This window comes from Phoca vitulina, unplaced genomic scaffold (genome assembly GCF_004348235.1).
Source record: "Phoca vitulina isolate PV1807 unplaced genomic scaffold, GSC_HSeal_1.0 scaffold2, whole genome shotgun sequence".
In the NCBI taxonomy this organism is placed as follows: domain Eukaryota; kingdom Metazoa; phylum Chordata; class Mammalia; order Carnivora; family Phocidae; genus Phoca; species Phoca vitulina.
Window position 1 is genome coordinate 85,380,155 of NW_022589705.1, and position 16,260 is coordinate 85,396,414.

The window sequence follows — 16,260 nt, forward strand, 5'->3', positions numbered from 1 at the left end:
CAGGTGCTCAATAAATAAGTTGAATAAGTGAATACAAGGCTTGAGTCCTCCCTAACTTGTCTATGAAGTGGGCCTGTTGGCCTCTGACCTCAGAGGGTCCCTTTGGCTTGGTCCACTAATTCTAAATGGTTGGTGAGATGGACGTTTGTCTCTACCCCTTTTGCAGACTCAGTTTCCCCAGTTATTAGAGCAATGGAGTGAGATCCAGAGGTCTCAAGGATCCCCTCTGACATCAGTGTTGTATGTGACTCGGGGCATGATCATGGGGTCACTGTCACCCATTGTCCCCCAGAGCTCTGGCCCTGAAGACACACTGCCTGTCCCCTCCATTCATCCAGCGTTGCTCCTGGAAGAGGAGCCCAGGGGAGAAGAAAGGGAGATGTGTGACACAAATGGCGTTCCCCTCAGTGAGGCCCAGGAGCTGCTGCCGCTGACTTGCTCCTGACCTTGGGCAAATCTCTTCCCCTCTGTGGGCCTCAGCAGGTAGACTAAAAGTGATCCCGGTGGTACCTTTCTGCCTGGGTTTTCAACTCTGGACTTGACCCCTCCTGCCTCCTGCGGCTGTCCCTCCACTTCTTCGTTAGACGCCGGGGCTCACCTCCCCCATCCCGGGTTAGGCTGGGAGTGGGGAGCGAGCTGCCCACTCCAGGGAGGATGTCCAAGAGCCGCTACCCGGCTGGGGGTGGAGTGGTCACGACGCGGCTGCTGCGAGGACTCACACCAAGCTTCCCTGTGCGGAGGACGCGATGTTGGGGCACAGGCTCCCCGCCCACCTAACCCAGCGCTTTTTCCTTCCTCCCCGCCCCTGCAGACACGCGGAGCCCATGGGGGCCTAGGGCGTGTCCCCCACCTTTCCCGTCGCCCCTACTTGCCCCAGAAGCTGTCCCCCTCCCCTTGGGGCACCGGCTATTGGCCGGATCGCTGGGTCCTCTCCCGGGCCCTGCCACAGTCTAGCCACGTAACCTTGAGCCAGTCTTTGCGCTCTCTGGTCCTCAGTTTCCCCACCTGAGAAATGGCACAGAGCGCCCGCCGCCGGGACCTCCGTGAGGGGCGACGGGCGCGCGGGGGCCGGCAGGGCGGGGGCCTCCGCCGCTCCCGCTCCCTCGCCCGCTGCTCGGGCTCCGCAGTGACGGGGGGAGCGGCGCCGGGGAAGGAGCGCTCCGCGGTCACGTGACGCCCCCCCTCCCCGAACTGCGGCGGCGGCGGCGGCGGCGGCGAACGCGAAGCCGCGTCCGAGCAGAGCTGCAGCGGCTGCCGCGGGCACCGGAGTGCCGAGCCCAGGACGCCCGGCCCAGGCCCGCGGGTGAGTCCGCCCCGCCCGGGTGCGGCCCGGGGACGGGGAAAGGACGGGGAAGGGACGGCAGTGCCGCGGGCTCCCCTCGGCCGGCCGCCAGGACCCCGCGCAGGCGGGGACCCGGGGCCCGAGGGTCGGCGGGAGGGGGCGCGGGCCGGGTCGGCCGCGGCCGGAGGCGGGCGTGGGGGGCAGGCCTGGGCTGAGCCGGCTGAGCGCCCCCTCCCCGCTTGCGGGGTTTTGTCCAGGCGGCCGCTGAGGGGGCGCGGGTGCCACCCCCCTGCGTGGGTGGGAGTCCCTCTTGCCCTCGGCCTGGGGAGGGGGCGCCTTGGGTGCAGAGGAGGGAACGGCGGAGAAGTGGGCGCGTTCCCTCGATCCCTGGGCAGTGGCCCCGGGCCTTAACGCCCCCCCAGGAGGAGGCGCTCCGGTCCTCAGAGGACGGAAGTGGGGGTCCTCAGGGGCAACGACCCTGAGCCGAGAGGGCGGTGATGTCCTTGCTTCCCCGGGGACGGAGCGCACTCCCCCCCGCCCCTGTCTCTGACCCGCCGCGGAGCAGGGCACCCGCGTCACGCAGTCGGGCGCCCCCTCGCCGCCTCCCTCCCCTGGCTCCGCAGGATCTGAGGACTCGGTGGGAATCCACAGGGCGGTCCCCACGCCCCGCAGACGCTTTGGTGCCAGCCTTGGGGTGCCTGGGCGCGGGCGCGCGCGCGGGCGCGCACACGCGCGCGCACACACACACAGACACACACAGACACACACACCCCAGCTCAGGAGGCGAGAGCCCTCCCTTCGTGGTGGTTAGACCCCAACCTGTGCGTGACCCCCAAGTCCTTGTTGGGGCCATAGCACAGGCCTGGGCAGGGGGGGGTTATCAAGAAGGACACCCCACCCCTCACACATGGCACATTGGCATCTGTCCCCGTGCTTCATTCCCTCCCTGGCGGTAGTCAGAGGCCAGCAGGAAGGGCCACTGAGAGAAGCTGGGTCAGGACAGAGCCAGAGAGAAAGGCAGAGGGAAAATGAAGTAGGAGGTGTCATTTCCTTCCAAAAGGGAGCTGGGTCCCAGGCTCTTAGCCCACCCTGCCAAGGGGGCAGTGATCCCTCCTTCCTGACCGCGTCTGGAAGAAGAAGCTGGGTGGGGGGAGGGTCTGTTTTCTAGTAATGGGAGGAAACATCAGCCAAGTTGCTCCTGAATGGGGAGAGGGCAGCAGCAGAGTGGGGGTGGGGGTGGTCTTGCCCAGCTGGCCCCAGAAATCCCCCTATTTCTCCATCCAGGCCTCAGCCGCCCTCTGAGCTCCCCTCTCGCAGTTGGAGGGTCTGGAGAAGTGGAGGGGTGGCTTAATGGCCTCAGAAAGGATTCTAGGTAAGGATTAGTCCCCAGGTGGCATGAGCACCTTCCCCATGCACAGCAGTGTGTCAGGTGGGGTGTGTGCGTGCGTGCATGCACACTGAGGTCTCCATTGCGCAGATGAGGAAACCGAGGCTTAGAGAGGCTAAATAGCCTGCCCAAGGTCACGGAGTCGCCTCTGTCGGGGCTAGCGTCAGTTCTCTGACTCCTGATCTAGGTGGATCTTTGGGGGGTGGGGGGTGGGGTCTGTGACGAGTGGAGTGGTGCTGCTTGGGGAGGTGAGGCTGCATCTGGAGGGACGTGGGGAAGCTGGCTCAGGTTAAGGAGAACCCCTCCACCTTTCTTCAGGGGCCAGAACTCAGACCTTCTTCCTCTCCCAGAGCCCCGTGCTTGCTTTGCTGGTCCTTCCCACAGCCACGATGGTCCATCCCAGCCTGGGACTCCCAGCTTTCCTTGGTCTTCTCTGTGTTGCCTACCCGGCAGGGGTCTCAGGAGACCCCTCTCCTGGCTCTATTCACCCTCCACCCCTATGAGACCCTCTTGAACTGCAGAGGGTCTCCTTGGCCCCGGGGGGGCGGGGGAGAGGTCTCTACTGCTCAGGCCTCAGGACCCTGCAGCGTCTGCTCAGGCCTGGAGTAAGGGAGCCCCTGCTTTAGCTCCCCCTCAGCCGGCCCCACGTTCCAGAGCTGAGAGGCCCTTTGAGGACTCCTGGGCCAGGTCTGTCTTCCACACCACCTGTCTGTCTACGGAGGCCTGTGTCCTGCCGGGCAGCCACACGTACCACAGGAGCAGCCGAGACCCACGCACAGCCAGACACAGACGAGAACACGCCCCGACTCACAAATACCCTGAGACCCAGACACAGCAACACACGGGCACACGCGCGGGTCGAGACCCCTGCCCCCAGCGCTGGCCGGCGCTGCAGACACCAGGTGACGCCCCACCCAGCACGCGGACACACACAGATGGAAGGGGTCGTCACGAGAAGAGCCCCCTCAGAAGCCCTCATCCAACTGACAGCTGCTTCTGTGAACCCCTCCCGGGCACACGCGTGAGCCCTACACACACACGGGAAAGAGCACGAGAAAGCCCCACGCCCTGAGCAATCACCCTGGCAGATACGCACCCACCCACACCCGGGCCACCACGGGTGCACACACGTGTGCATTACATCAGCTTCCTGCGTGTGGGACGTGAACTCCTCGTCACCCCAGGAGGGGGTGGCAGGGGCCCCTCCGACCCCCCCACCGCCCCAGCAAAGCCTCATCTTCCTTCTTCTCTGCCTCACGTGAACCCCGCTCGGCTGACCCTGAGAATACTGGGGAAGTGCCTGGGGTTTCCCCCTCCGTGTACCCTCCTCTCCTGCCCCTTCCCCCTCCCCACCGGCCAGGTTGCCGCAGGAGCCTCTCCACCCCGCAGTCCCTGAAGGGGCTGCTCCACGGGCCCCTCCTAAGACAGGACACCCCCCAGCCCAAGCGGCCCCGGGGTTCCCTTTCCTTTGCCACTTTGCCAGGAGGCCTCGCCAAGTCCTGGCTTCTGCTTTGCCCTCCCAGCAAGGCTGGGGGCCAGCCGGTGTGAAGGGAAGGGAATCCTCTGAGATCCTCTGCCAGGCTGCGCCCCGGCACCCTGGCTGTACCCCCTGGGAGGCTAGTGTTGTTGGGGAGCAGCTGCCAAGAGATGCTTCCGTGGGCTCTGATAAAGTCCGCAGGGCAGACGGATGCTACGTGGGGGCAGTGAGGGGGCTTTGCCATTCTCACTCGGGCACTCAGCCTCGGCTTGCCAGAGTGCTGGTTCTAAGTCCTGGCCTGGCCCTGACTCTTGCTGGCTGTGCAGCCCAGGCAAATCCTCTCCCGTCTCTGGGCCCATCTCCAGCTCTGGGAGGCAGCTCAGCCTGGCCCGCGAGTGTGAGGTGTGAGGTGGCAGCCCTTCTGCCAAGGAGGAAAGGGAGTTTGGCTCTGCTGGACATCATGGGGCAAGGCGGGGCGGGGGGGCTGGCTAAGGACTCCCAGCAGACTGAGAACTCTAGGTCCGCACTAGGTTGAGCAGGGGCCATCAGCCCTGGGACTTCCTGTGATGGCCACCCTGGGGCCAACAGAGGGGGACTCGAGGGCAGGGCTCATCTGGAGGGATTTTTATGCCCCCAAAGTGCTCTATTTTTAGGGCTGAAGACTAGCACTTACAGGCAGTGACTCAGAGAGGAGGAAGGGAGAAGAGGCAGAGGGGTGCTAGTGGAGAGACACCCCAAAACAGGGGAGTCCCACTGGAAGAAAGGAGCCAAACCTATGATGCTTGTGCTGTGAGCTGGTACAAGGACAGGGATCTCGTTGACACACTTGATAAGCATTTACTGAGCTGTAGTGTGTCCCAGGGACTGTGGCAGGCACCGGGGACAACAGAGATGAGCTGGGTGTGGCATCATTTGGCCCCTTCCACAGCCCAGTGTGATGTTCCTGTGACCACGTATCAGAGGAGGAAGTAAGGCTCAGCGAGGTAGAGTGATGAGCCCACCCCACTAGTAAATACCTCTGCCAACAGGAGCCACCCACCCCTGGGCAGCCTTTTGGAAGCGGAAGACTTGAGTTCAAATTCTGACTTTGCTACTGAATGGCTATACAACTTAAGGCAAGTTATTCCATCTCTCTGAGCCTCTGTTTCTTTTTTTTTTTTTTTAAGATTTTATTTATTTATTTGAGAGACAGAGAGAGAGCATGAGCAGGGGCAGAGGGAGAGGGCGAAGCAGACTCCCCACTGAGCAGGGAGCCGGATGTGGGGCTCGATCCCAGGACCCTGAGATCATGATCTGAGCTGAAGGCAGATGCTTCACCAACTGAGCCACCCAGGCGCCCCTGAGCCTCCGTTTCTTTATCTATAAAATGCGGATCACCCACTTTATTTGCTGACGGGGCTGTTTGAAAGGTTAAGGAACCTAATGGAGGCCGGTACCCAAGGCGGCGCCCATCTGCTCCTCATGGTGGGGATTTGTTGGGAACTAAAAGGAGATGGGCTGGGAGTCATCAGGGATCCAAGTCCAGTCTCTGCTGTGTGATTTTGGACCAGCCACTTAGGCTCCGTGTGCGTCCTTCCTTCTCCATAGACCAGGGATGATGAGCCCTTGTTCGCCTGCCTACCTGGGAGTATTGTTTGTGCAGATCAGACATGACGGCTGGGAGCTGCTTTGAAAAACACAGAGCTGCACTCAGAGAGAGGAATGCACAGAAGGAAAAACAAACACCAGAAAAACATGAAGAACAATCTATTTTAAAAACGTCAAATATTTTATTACAGCGAGCAAAAAAAAAATAAGCCTTTTCTTCAAGGTTTTGGGGTAGTGAGGATTTTTCCCCAGGACTTCACATTTCCAATTCGGTTGGCATTGCAATCACAGGAGATGGGTGGTTTCCCCCGTGAGGGGTCAGGGCCTGGCACACGGCAGGTAGTCATAAGTGGTAATGGGGGCTCTTCGTGGAATTACGAGCTGCACAGGGACAGGGGAGTGATGGGGTTTCTGGTGGCAAGACTGGCTTCAGCATGAGAGGTAGACATCGGGACACTGGCTTGGCTCCAGTGGAAGGCGTGTGTAGGGACGAGCTGGAGTCAGCTCATGGAGGGCCTTGAATGCCAGACTGAGGAGTTTGCATTTCTCTGAAAGCCAGTGCGGAGACCCTCGAGGGACCGGCTGAACCTTCTGTGGGCAGGCCTTGGGTCCAGAAGGAGGAGCTAGCCTGGCACAGTTCTCTGCCCTGCCCCGCTGTGTAAGAATGGCCCCATTGGGCGCCTGGGTGGCTCAGTCGTTAAGCGTCTGCCTTCGGCTCAGGTCATGATCCCAGGGTCCTGGGATCAAGCCCCGCATCGGGCTCCCTGCTCCGCGGGAAGCCTGCTTCTCCCTCTCCCACTCCCCCTGCTTGTGTTCCCTCTCTTGCTGTGTCTCTCTCTGTCAAATAAGTAAATAAAATCTTTAAAAAAAAAAAAAAAAGAATGGCCCCATTGCCTGTTTCCCTGAGTCTCGTTTTCCTCATGTGTGCAAAGGAGCACCTTTCCATCCCTGGGACAGGCGAGAGGACCGAGGCACCAAATGCTCAGGGGACTAGGGGACTGCCATCTGTGCTGGAAATCAGGAGACCCACGTTCCCCCTCTCAACCCACCCCACTAGTTGGGTGATCTCAGGCAAGTCAAGCCCCCCTTTCCAGCTGTGGAATGGGCGGATGCGGTTTCTGCCTTTATAGGGCGGCTCGCGCGAGACTTCGCTGGTGAGACGGGGCTACCTGTGGCTCAGCTGTGTTGTGTCCCTGGGGGAATCCCACTGTTTCTTGTAACTACCTGTTCCCCAGGCTCCCCTGGGAATTTGGGGCTGCTGAGATTTGGGGTGGATAGTGGGCGAGCACAGACTCCTGAGCCGCCAGAGAGGCCGTGACCCGCTCAAGGCCACAGGGGCCACCCGCCTGCCGCAGCCAGGCCGTTGTGGGAGGTGGAAGGGGGAGCCACGTGGGTCCAGCCCTCTGCTTTGCTCCTGAGGTCTCGGCCGCAAGTCTGTGGGAAAAGACACCCTGACCCCCAGCTCAGAGGACAGCCTTCTTCAAGGTCCCACTCCTCTAAGTGAGGGCTTTCGGGGCGGGGTGGAGGCGGCTGATGGAAGGTGACCTCGGGAACTTTTCTCTTCTGCCGCTTGCATGCTCCATGCGGGAACTGCTGGGGCAACCCCGAGTCCTCCATTCTCAAGAGTAGGGTGTCATCTACCTGCAAGGGTCTGCCAGGACAAGGCCCCCTGCTGGTGGGCAAACCTCCCACCTTCCTGCCTCTTCCTGATCTCGGAGGTCCAAAGAGAGGCTGTCCACCCCGGCAGACTGCTCGTGCCAGCCCTGGCAGCAGGCTGTGGATACCCCGGGCTGAAAGCTCTGTGTGTGGGCTCCAGCCTTGTCCCATTCACCACTTGCTTCCACCTGAGACACTGGAGCTCTTCCAGATGCATACGGGTGTCGTTTCAGTCCCTCCCCCAGGACCCCGAGCCCCCAGACACAGGACTGGACAGAGCCTTTAGGGCAGAGCCATCACCTGTCCCAGCCACCAGGCAGGCCCCCAGACTTCCCTGGCTGGGGAGGTATGGCCTTCTGCCGTCGTCTGATGGGCAGGAGAAACCTGGGACCTGTGCCCTGCCCCTGCCCCCGTGCCACATTGTTGGGGCCTGCCCTAGGTCAGCCCGGGTGGGAGCTAGCTGGCTAGCTCAGGGATAACATAACAACCACCAGGAAGGTTCCGGCAAGGGAGAAGCAGAATAGAGGCTGAGTGATAGCATACAGGTGGGGGCATGAATTGAGTTCTTACAGCATGTGGGCCTGTGCTAAGCACTTTTCATGGATCTTATTTAATCCTCAGAGCGGTTATTAGACCCACTGAGGCTCAGAGAGGTTAAATGGCCTCCCCAAGGTCACCCAGCTGGTGTGTGGCTGGAGCTGAGATTTGAATTATGGTCTGTCTGACTCCACTTTTAACCACTTTGGCCTACTGCATGCAGAATTAGATGAGGTTAGGGGAAGGGTGCTGTAGAGAGGAACAGGCTGAGCCCTTAGGGAATGGTGGTAGTTCTGGGCAGGGGTGGGGAGGGGGTTCACACTCTGGAGCTGTCCCCACACCTTGAGGACACGGCCCTGAAACTCCCAGGTCCTCCTCCCTCTTTTCCCCCTTCCCTGTGGCCTGTCCCTGGGGCTCAGCGCCCGGGCTGGGTTGAGAAAAGAGGATGAATGAAGAGATTTTTTTTTTTTTGCAGAGGTTCCCGGGGATGTACAATCCCACAGACCCTGGCTTCTCCTGGCCTGTGTCTGCATAAATTCCCAGCTTGGAAACCGAGAAATCCTCAGCATCAGAGCTGGAGAGGAGCCCATGGGATCAGCTGGTCCAACCCCCTTGTTTTACAGATAATAATTATTATGATTACGCCCGATGGTAGCAATTCACAAAGGGCTTTCACATCTGGGTTGCCTCTTAATCACGCCAGAGCCCTTGGGGCTGGCAGAATTCGGGCGGGGGTGCTTGTTATTCACTTCCCCACTTGGCAGCTGAGAAAAACTGAGGCTTAGAGAGGCCAAGAGATGGGCCCCAGAGCACACAGCTAGCTTTGGTCCTGGGCTCCAAACCCAGATCTCTCCTCCCCCTGGGCCCATTGTACCCTTCTGGGACCCCCAAGGCGCTGAGTCCATGGGGTATGGCTGCAGGACTAACTCTGCATTAGGGGCAAGCCAGGGGGCAGTGTCTAGGGGGGCTGGTTCTGTTCCGACATGTGTGGACGTGGGAACAGGACAGGTATCAGTGATGCCCACCTTCCTCCCTGTTATGGGAACACACTTTCCTTCTCCGAGCCGAGGGGCAGAGCTGTTTCCTAGAGGCCTCCCGCCCGATGTGCCCGGCTGCCCCAGAAAATCAGACAGAAGGTGCCGTGGAGAGCCTTCATTATACAGAGAAGGAAACTGGGCCCAGAGGGGTAGGGACCTGCCCATAGTCACACTGAGCCAGTGGCAGGGCTGGGCCCGAGACCTGGGTCTCATGCCTCAGCGTAAGGCTGTGCCAGCCCGTGTCCGGTAACCGTGCCAAAGATAAAAGCCCTACTTACTGGGCGCCTGGGTGGCTCAGTTGGTTAAGCGACTGCCTTCGGCTCAGGTCATGATCCTGGAGTCCCAGGATCGAGTCCCGCATCGGGCTCCCTGCTCAGCAGGGAGTCTGCTTCGCCCTCTGACCCTCCCCCCTCTCATGTGCTCTCTCTCTCTCTCATTCTCTCTCTCAAATAAATAAAATCTTTAAAAAAAAAAAGCCCTACTTACTGAAGGCCTACTGTATTCCAGGGCTGAGCACTTTACACTGAATCCCCAAAACAACCCTGTGAGGCGGAGTACTTGTATTATCATTACAATCCCTTTTACAGATGAAGAAATTGAGGTTTCAGGAGGTTATGAAAATGGGCCAGAGTCACAAACCAGAAAGTGACAGAGGCGAAGGTTCAAACACAGGTCCATCTGACTCCAGCCCATGCCGATGTCAACCCCCAGATGTAATATGATAGGAATAAAATCGATTTTATCTTTCTTTTTGTTCAATAGCCAACCTAGGACATCATTCATTCATTCACTGAACATTTATGGAGTACCTACCATGCTGAGGAGACCAGGGAGCTGATCTGGAGTCCGAGGCAGGGAGCTGAGGGTCAGAGATGAGGCGTGAGGCTGTGGGTCTCCAGACATTCCTAAACTCCCCGCTTCCATGCATGATGGCCGCCTTTCCCTCCTCCTCCTGTCCCTGACCCAGCCACAGACTGCATTTTCCAACCTCTTTCTTTGCTCTCCAGCTTGCCCGTGGGGTACGTTGCAGCTGATTTACCCTGTGGGAGTGGGGGCATGACTCAGCAGAGGCTTCTGGACTTTGTACATCCCCAAGAAGACCCTGCTGACAACGGCATTAGCATCCACCACCGTGCAAGCCCTCTGTGGGCACAAGCCACTGGGCTAAGCCCGCTCTGTGGGCATCACCTCTTCTGCTGAGCATCATCGCTGTCTGAGCTACCGGCTAGTGTATCTCCATTCTTTGGATGTGGGAACTGAGGTTTAGAGTCGTACAGCTCGGGACTGGGATGGAGTCCCACTGTCTGGCTCTCATGTCTGTGCCCTTCCCCCATGGCTCACCCTGCCCTGCTCCGTGTCCAGGCTCTGTGCCCAGGCTGTGTGGCTTTGCATTTAGAAACCTGGTTCCTGGAAGTCAGGGCTTCAGCCAAGCAGCAAGTATTTATTAAGCACCTACTGTGTGCCTTGCGGAAGTGCTTTGTGAGGCTACGTTTTGTGAGGATGGGGAGATAGGAGGTCCTCTGTGCGGGATCGGGGAGGGGGAGCTCCTGTGCAAGCACCCCCACCTAGCCCCTGAGCACAGGAGGCTTGCAGGCCTCCAAGGCTGTCACGGCAGAGCATCAAGTGCTGTTCGAAGGGCTCTCTTCTTGGCAGGAGTCCCTAAGCGGGACTCAGAGTAGAGACCTCAGAGGGCCTTCACAGTCACTTCTACTTCTACTAACCCTGGGGCAAACCCCTCAGGGCCTCAGTTTCCTGGCCTGTGAACAGGGGGTGATAATTGCACCTAATTTACAGGGTGGTCAGGAGGACTGAACCAACAAGAGCGCTTGGTACAGGGCCTCGGGAACTAGTCGCTGCTCCTACTGAGCCGGGGTGCCTGCATATGTGATGGGGGCTGAGGTCTTGAGGGGGCGTCAGAAGCTGGCTCTGCTCTGTTTACAAGCCTCAGTTTTCCCATCAGTCATGGCTGACATATAACTTTTGCATGATCTGGGGCGCGTAGGTGCGGCCCTGTGATCTGCACACCGAGAGAACGGGTCCCGGGGGAGAGGGGGCGGCGGGAACGCGGTGGGTGGAGGCACAGGTGCCGCCATTGTGGCGCGCAGGTGTGCCATTGTGGGCCGGGAGAGGCGCGGCAGTTCGCGCTAGGGAGAAGGGAGAGGGCAGTCTCTGCGGGCCACCTCCGCACAAGGGGAGGAGTGAGGAGTGCGGGGGCTGGCGAGTGCGCAGCCCAGAACACAAGACGCTTCCTCCGGGCGCCCTCAGGGCTCCCACCCGCCCCAGGAGAGACGCCCGGGGCGCTGTCCCGGGGCGCTGTCCCTGGTGCTGGAGCGCGCCTAGCCCTCGCTCTGCAGTTCCTACGATGGCCAGCTGAGGGCGCCCGGGACCGCGGCGGACTCCTCAGGCCCCGTTCAGAACACGATTTAAAGACGCGTTCTTTATTTTTTTGTAATGGTATTCCTAGATAATAAGCTTACCTACACAGTTGATTTCAAAAGCCAAACAATATACTGCCTGAGAGAAGTGAAAGCCCTCTACTTCCATAGATAAATACTCTGGCATGGTCACACCACAGGACCTAATGAAGTAACCAAATGCTTGCAACTGTCTCTATATATGTAACCTTTATACTTAAGGGCAGAAAATATTATTGCTGTACCTGATTTCTACTTCAGAATGGCCTCAGTAGTTGCATCTTTGGAAGACTCAGCATGTATTAAACCCACACTAAAAAATACTCGAATGTCGGGGCACCTGGGTGGTTCGGTTGGTTAGTCCGACTCGATCTCAGCTAAGGTCTTGATCTCAGGGTCATGAGTTCAAGCCCTGCATTGGGCTCTACGCTGGGCATGGAGCCTACTTAAAACAAAAACAAAAACACCTCATATGTAAACCAGACTTAGGTTCTAGGATGGGATAAACAGGCTTTTCACCCAAATATCTGGAAGGATATTTGATGGACGACAGGTCTTCTTTAGGTGGGACTCTCCTGACAAAGCTTTCCTGGCTCCTACCCACTGAATGGCAGTGGTGATCCCTAGTAATTGCTAAAGATCAAGAGCATCCTCATGTATTTCTCTAATGCCCTTTTGGGGGCAGAGCCACCCCCGTTGAAACCACCGTTGTGGTGGGGACCTTAGCCAGGTGCAGAGGGGTTCACAGAATCCCAGACTGGTTGGGTGGGAAGGGCTGGCACTTTAAGGAATTGTCAGGGCATCCTATCCCCTGTCTTAAAGATGGACCAGCAGAGATCCCAATTGGGAAGAGGTTGTGCTAGGCAGAGCTGGGGGGCCACAACCCAAGTCTCCTCCTGGTACAGGGTTTGGTCAGCCCAGTTGCCCTGGGTGGAGCTCTGGGCATCAAGCAGTCTCCCTTCCAGTTCAGCCTCCCTGCCCCTGAAAATGCCCTTAGCAGGGGGTAGGAGATGAGGCTGACTGGATTCCAGCCTATAATGTGTGACAGGGGCCTTGGCCTCCCCTCTCCTTGGGGATGCAGCAACTGCACACCTCTGTCCCCCCCCACCCCCAAGAAGCCATCCTCGCTCCAACCTCTATTTCTTCCCAGTAGTTAGCTGGGCACGGTGTGTGTGTGTGTGTCTGTGTGTGTGTCTGTGTGTGTATATTGTGTGAGCATAATGTGATCTTGGGGTGTGCGGGCCTGTGATGTCTGTGCATGAATCTGTTGTCATTGGTGTGTATTCACAAACACACGCATGTGTATGCAAATGCAGCCATAGTCAATAGGGGAGTGCACACTGATTTGGGGCCTATGTGTAAGTGTGATTCGACCTTTGTGTGTGTGTGTGGGGGGGGCTTTGCAATGTAGAGCCTGATGTTTATGTAAGCACGATTGCATGCATTTGATCTTGATATGATCTCTCTAGGTGCGAGCTAGTTGTCTCTGTGCATAGTACAAGGGCAAGGGCAGGTGTAACCTGGTGAAGGTTCTGCGCGGGTGTGCGTGCAGGTTTACCCCAGACCTTATCTGTCTTGTTCATCCTTTATCACTGGTGCCTGGACAGTGTCAGTCACACAGTAGGTACTCAGTATGTATTTGCTGAATGATTGAAGGAAGGAAGGAAGAAGCACCTTCATGTGTGTCTATGTTTCCAGAAGGGCTTTGTTCTCAAGGCCCCTCGAGGCACATGGTCCATAGGGTGAACAGAGACACATCCTCAGTGGTGGGGGTCTGAGTGGAGGCATTCATTCTGGTCATTCTGGCCGGGCCAGATGGTCCTGGTCTCGGATGGGGATACTTTGAGTAGGCAGAGGTCTCAGGAACCCACTGAATGAGACTGGAGTCTCAGAGCCAGGACAGGGGGTGGCTGGGTCAGTAACCTCACTGGGAAGCTGCTTGGAGAAAGGGTGTGAGCCAAGTCCCACACCCTCTTCCCTCTTTTCCCAGGCCTGGGGACCCCCCAGGAGACTCCTCTGGGAGTTCAGGGTTTATAGCATCTTGGGATTGGATGGGTGTGGCTTGGCTAGAAAAACCACGAGCTAAGGATAATGATGCCTTGAGTCCATGGAATTCTCTCAAGGCAAATGCATTTTTCCATTATTATGTCTTTAACCCGTCAAAGTGAGAGTGGGTGTTTTAACAGATGAGCAAACTGAGGCCCAGGGAGGAAAACTGATTAATGCAGAGACATGCAGGAGGCTGCCTGGCTGGGCAGGAAGCCCAGGACCGCCCTGTCTCCTGCCCAGGAGGTTCCAGGCAGATATCTTCAATGGGAAACAAGAACTGACCCCACCAGCTCCATCTGGAGCCCGGGCTAGAGATCTTCCCAGGAGTCTGCCCCCCCATTCCCTTATATTTCCCTGCTGAGGGCTGAGGAGGGGGTGTTGGAGGCAGATGGGTGGAACTCCCAGAGTTCAACCCAGGGTGAACTTGGGAAGGGAGCTCTGCAACCCTCTACCCCTGCACCCTTCCCTCCTCCTTCGCACAGTCTGGCACCTGTTGGAACAACTTGGGTACAAATCTAGGAGGCCCAGAAGAGGAAGCTTCCTCCTCGAGGGAGGGCCTGAACTGTGGAGGGAGGAAGCCTGGCTCTGGTTTCTAGGTGAGAGGCTGGAGGGAAGGGAGGAAGGGAGCTCTGTCCCACCCCAGAGGTGGCAAGGACTTCCCAGTACCAGTTAGGGAGCACGGGCTCTGTGCTGACCCGAGACTATTGAGTTCCCAGTGGAGGCCAGATGTTTAGGGGGCTTTAAATAATGTGTTTGAGGTTACACAGCTAGGAAGTGTCAGAGCCTGGTCCAGCACCAACACCCTTGCTGCACTGCCTGTGTGTGTGTATCTGTCTATCTGTGTGTCTGTCTGTCTGTCTTGGAAGTTGTGCCACTTGCCCACGCATAGATCTGCCCCATTCTTTCCAACAGCTGCATGGTACTGCATGGTATAAATGGACCTTAATTTACTTATCGTGTTCCCTCTGGATGGCTATTAGTTTGTTTTGGAACCCCTACTAATAAATCTTCCCTACCTCTACAAAAATGGTGACTTCACGTCCTTCAGACTAATAAAAAATGATGCTGCAGCAAGTGTTACACTTAACAGGCACAAGCTCTTCAAAGACTATTCTCAGTGCTTTATAACTATGAACTTGATTAATCCTTGGCAAAACCCTCTGAGGTAGGTCCTGTTATTTTTGTCATCAACCCCATTTTGCAGATGAAGAAATGGAGGCACAGAAAGATTAATTGACTTGCCCAAGGTCATGCAGCTGACAAGTGGGCGAGCTGGGATTTGAACCCTGGGAGAGTTGAAGGATGACGATATAAGCACCTACCTCCCTGTCCCTTTGTTGTCAGCCATCCATCTTCAGGCTTACATGCTGTGATGTGGCAGAGGGTACATTCTTGGAAGCAGTCTTGCAGGTTAAGAAAGTACATTTAAATTCTGCTGTTGCTTGAGGGACCAGAAGCTGGCTGGGGAGTGTCCTGCGGATCCTTCACTGAGGGAACGTGACCCCCACCCCCACCCCACCCCCAGCTCTTGCCAATGAGGCAGCTGCAGCTGGTCAGAACCCAAGAGGCTGGAGCCCACACTGGGCTCTTTGTCTTTGGTGGGAATCCTGCAGCCCCCACAGCCCCTCTCAAGGGCCCACTGTCCCAGCACCAGGAGGGCCTCCCGGGGGCCAGGCCCGGCTGGGAAGCTTGGCACATTGGAGACTACTTGGCCACCCTGCCAAGTGGACATGCAGAGTCCACTCAGGAATCATTCTCACTGAAAAGACAGATTGACGAGGCTGAGGGCCGTGTCCAAGGGGGTGCAGCAGCCTGGAGAGGGCTGGGGTCTTGGGTCCCAGTCCTGGCACTGTGTATACCCCACCATGACCCAGGCCCAGCTCCTGGTTCCCTATCTCCCCCAGCTCTCTGGGCACCCATGTGCTGATATCAATCAGGAAGGGAAGACTTCCCCTTCCTCAGGCCAGCCTGTGTGCTCCTAGGGCTTGCCTCTCGGAGGGCCTCCTGGATTGCCCTGTGAGGAGTGGGCTTCCTACACTGGCCTGGCTGTTCCCTCCACCCAGGAATCTGAGGCCCTGCCCAGAGCAGAAGGGCCCAGCCCTGGTTCCGGAGCACCCTGCCAAGAGGGAGCCAGACGCACCTCTAAACACCAAAGGGAGCAGATAGTTCTAGGCCCAAGGCAATCTCCCTTGCTCTGCCCCGCCTTTGAACAAGGGGCTCTTGAGGGCTCCTTTGCCCATCAGAGTGTGTGAGAGAGAAGGGGTCCGGACTGTGGGCAGGGAGGGGAGCTGGGGGCCGACCCTCCAAGAGAGAAGCAATTGCTATGAACCAAGGTCTCAGTTTCTTCATGTCTGAAATGAGACCAGCACACCACCTCCCTCTGCCCGTGCGAGGCAAACTGTGAAGGTCGGTACCCGGACCAGTCATTTCCCAGGGGAAGCTGGGGCTAACAGCCTGAAAGCCTTCTGAAGAATCCCTGCCACCCTATTGCCCTGCCCTCTTGTTGTATCCTTGGTCGTCCTTCCCCCTCCCTCCCCTGTCTTCGGTTCTCCGTGCATTCCCTTAGTCAGAAAACCCCATAGAAAACCTCAAGGCTCTGAGGGCCCCCTTGGGGTAATCCCTTCCTCTTTGGGGGCCAGAGTGGGCATTCTGGAAGGGGTGGGTGAGTCCTGGGGGCAGGACAAGTGTCCTGTGTCTCCTGACACAACTTTAGCTGGGGGAGGGAGAGACAGCTTCCTATAGGGTGGAACGCCGGACAGCGAGCTCTGGGTGAGCAGCATGCAGAGGGGACCGTCACAGTGTTTGCTGAGTGAGTGAGTGACCTGCTCTAGGAC

The 16,260-nt window shown here is 57.9% G+C and overlaps 1 protein-coding gene across 2 annotated transcripts in view; it reads left to right on the top strand.

Moving 5' to 3' along the window:
- The first annotated feature begins 1,201 nt into the window (after positions 1 to 1,201).
- RAP1GAP (RAP1 GTPase activating protein) overlaps positions 1,202 to 16,260 on the top strand; it is a 65,175-nt gene continuing 50,116 nt past the window's right edge. The window contains exon 1 of one of the 2 annotated variants that reach the window (XR_004297831.1): positions 1,202 to 1,303. The gene's annotated coding sequence lies outside the window, so the exon portion shown is untranslated. The remainder of the gene's footprint in view (positions 1,304 to 16,260) is intronic. The other variant, XR_004297832.1, reaches the window with a different exon arrangement.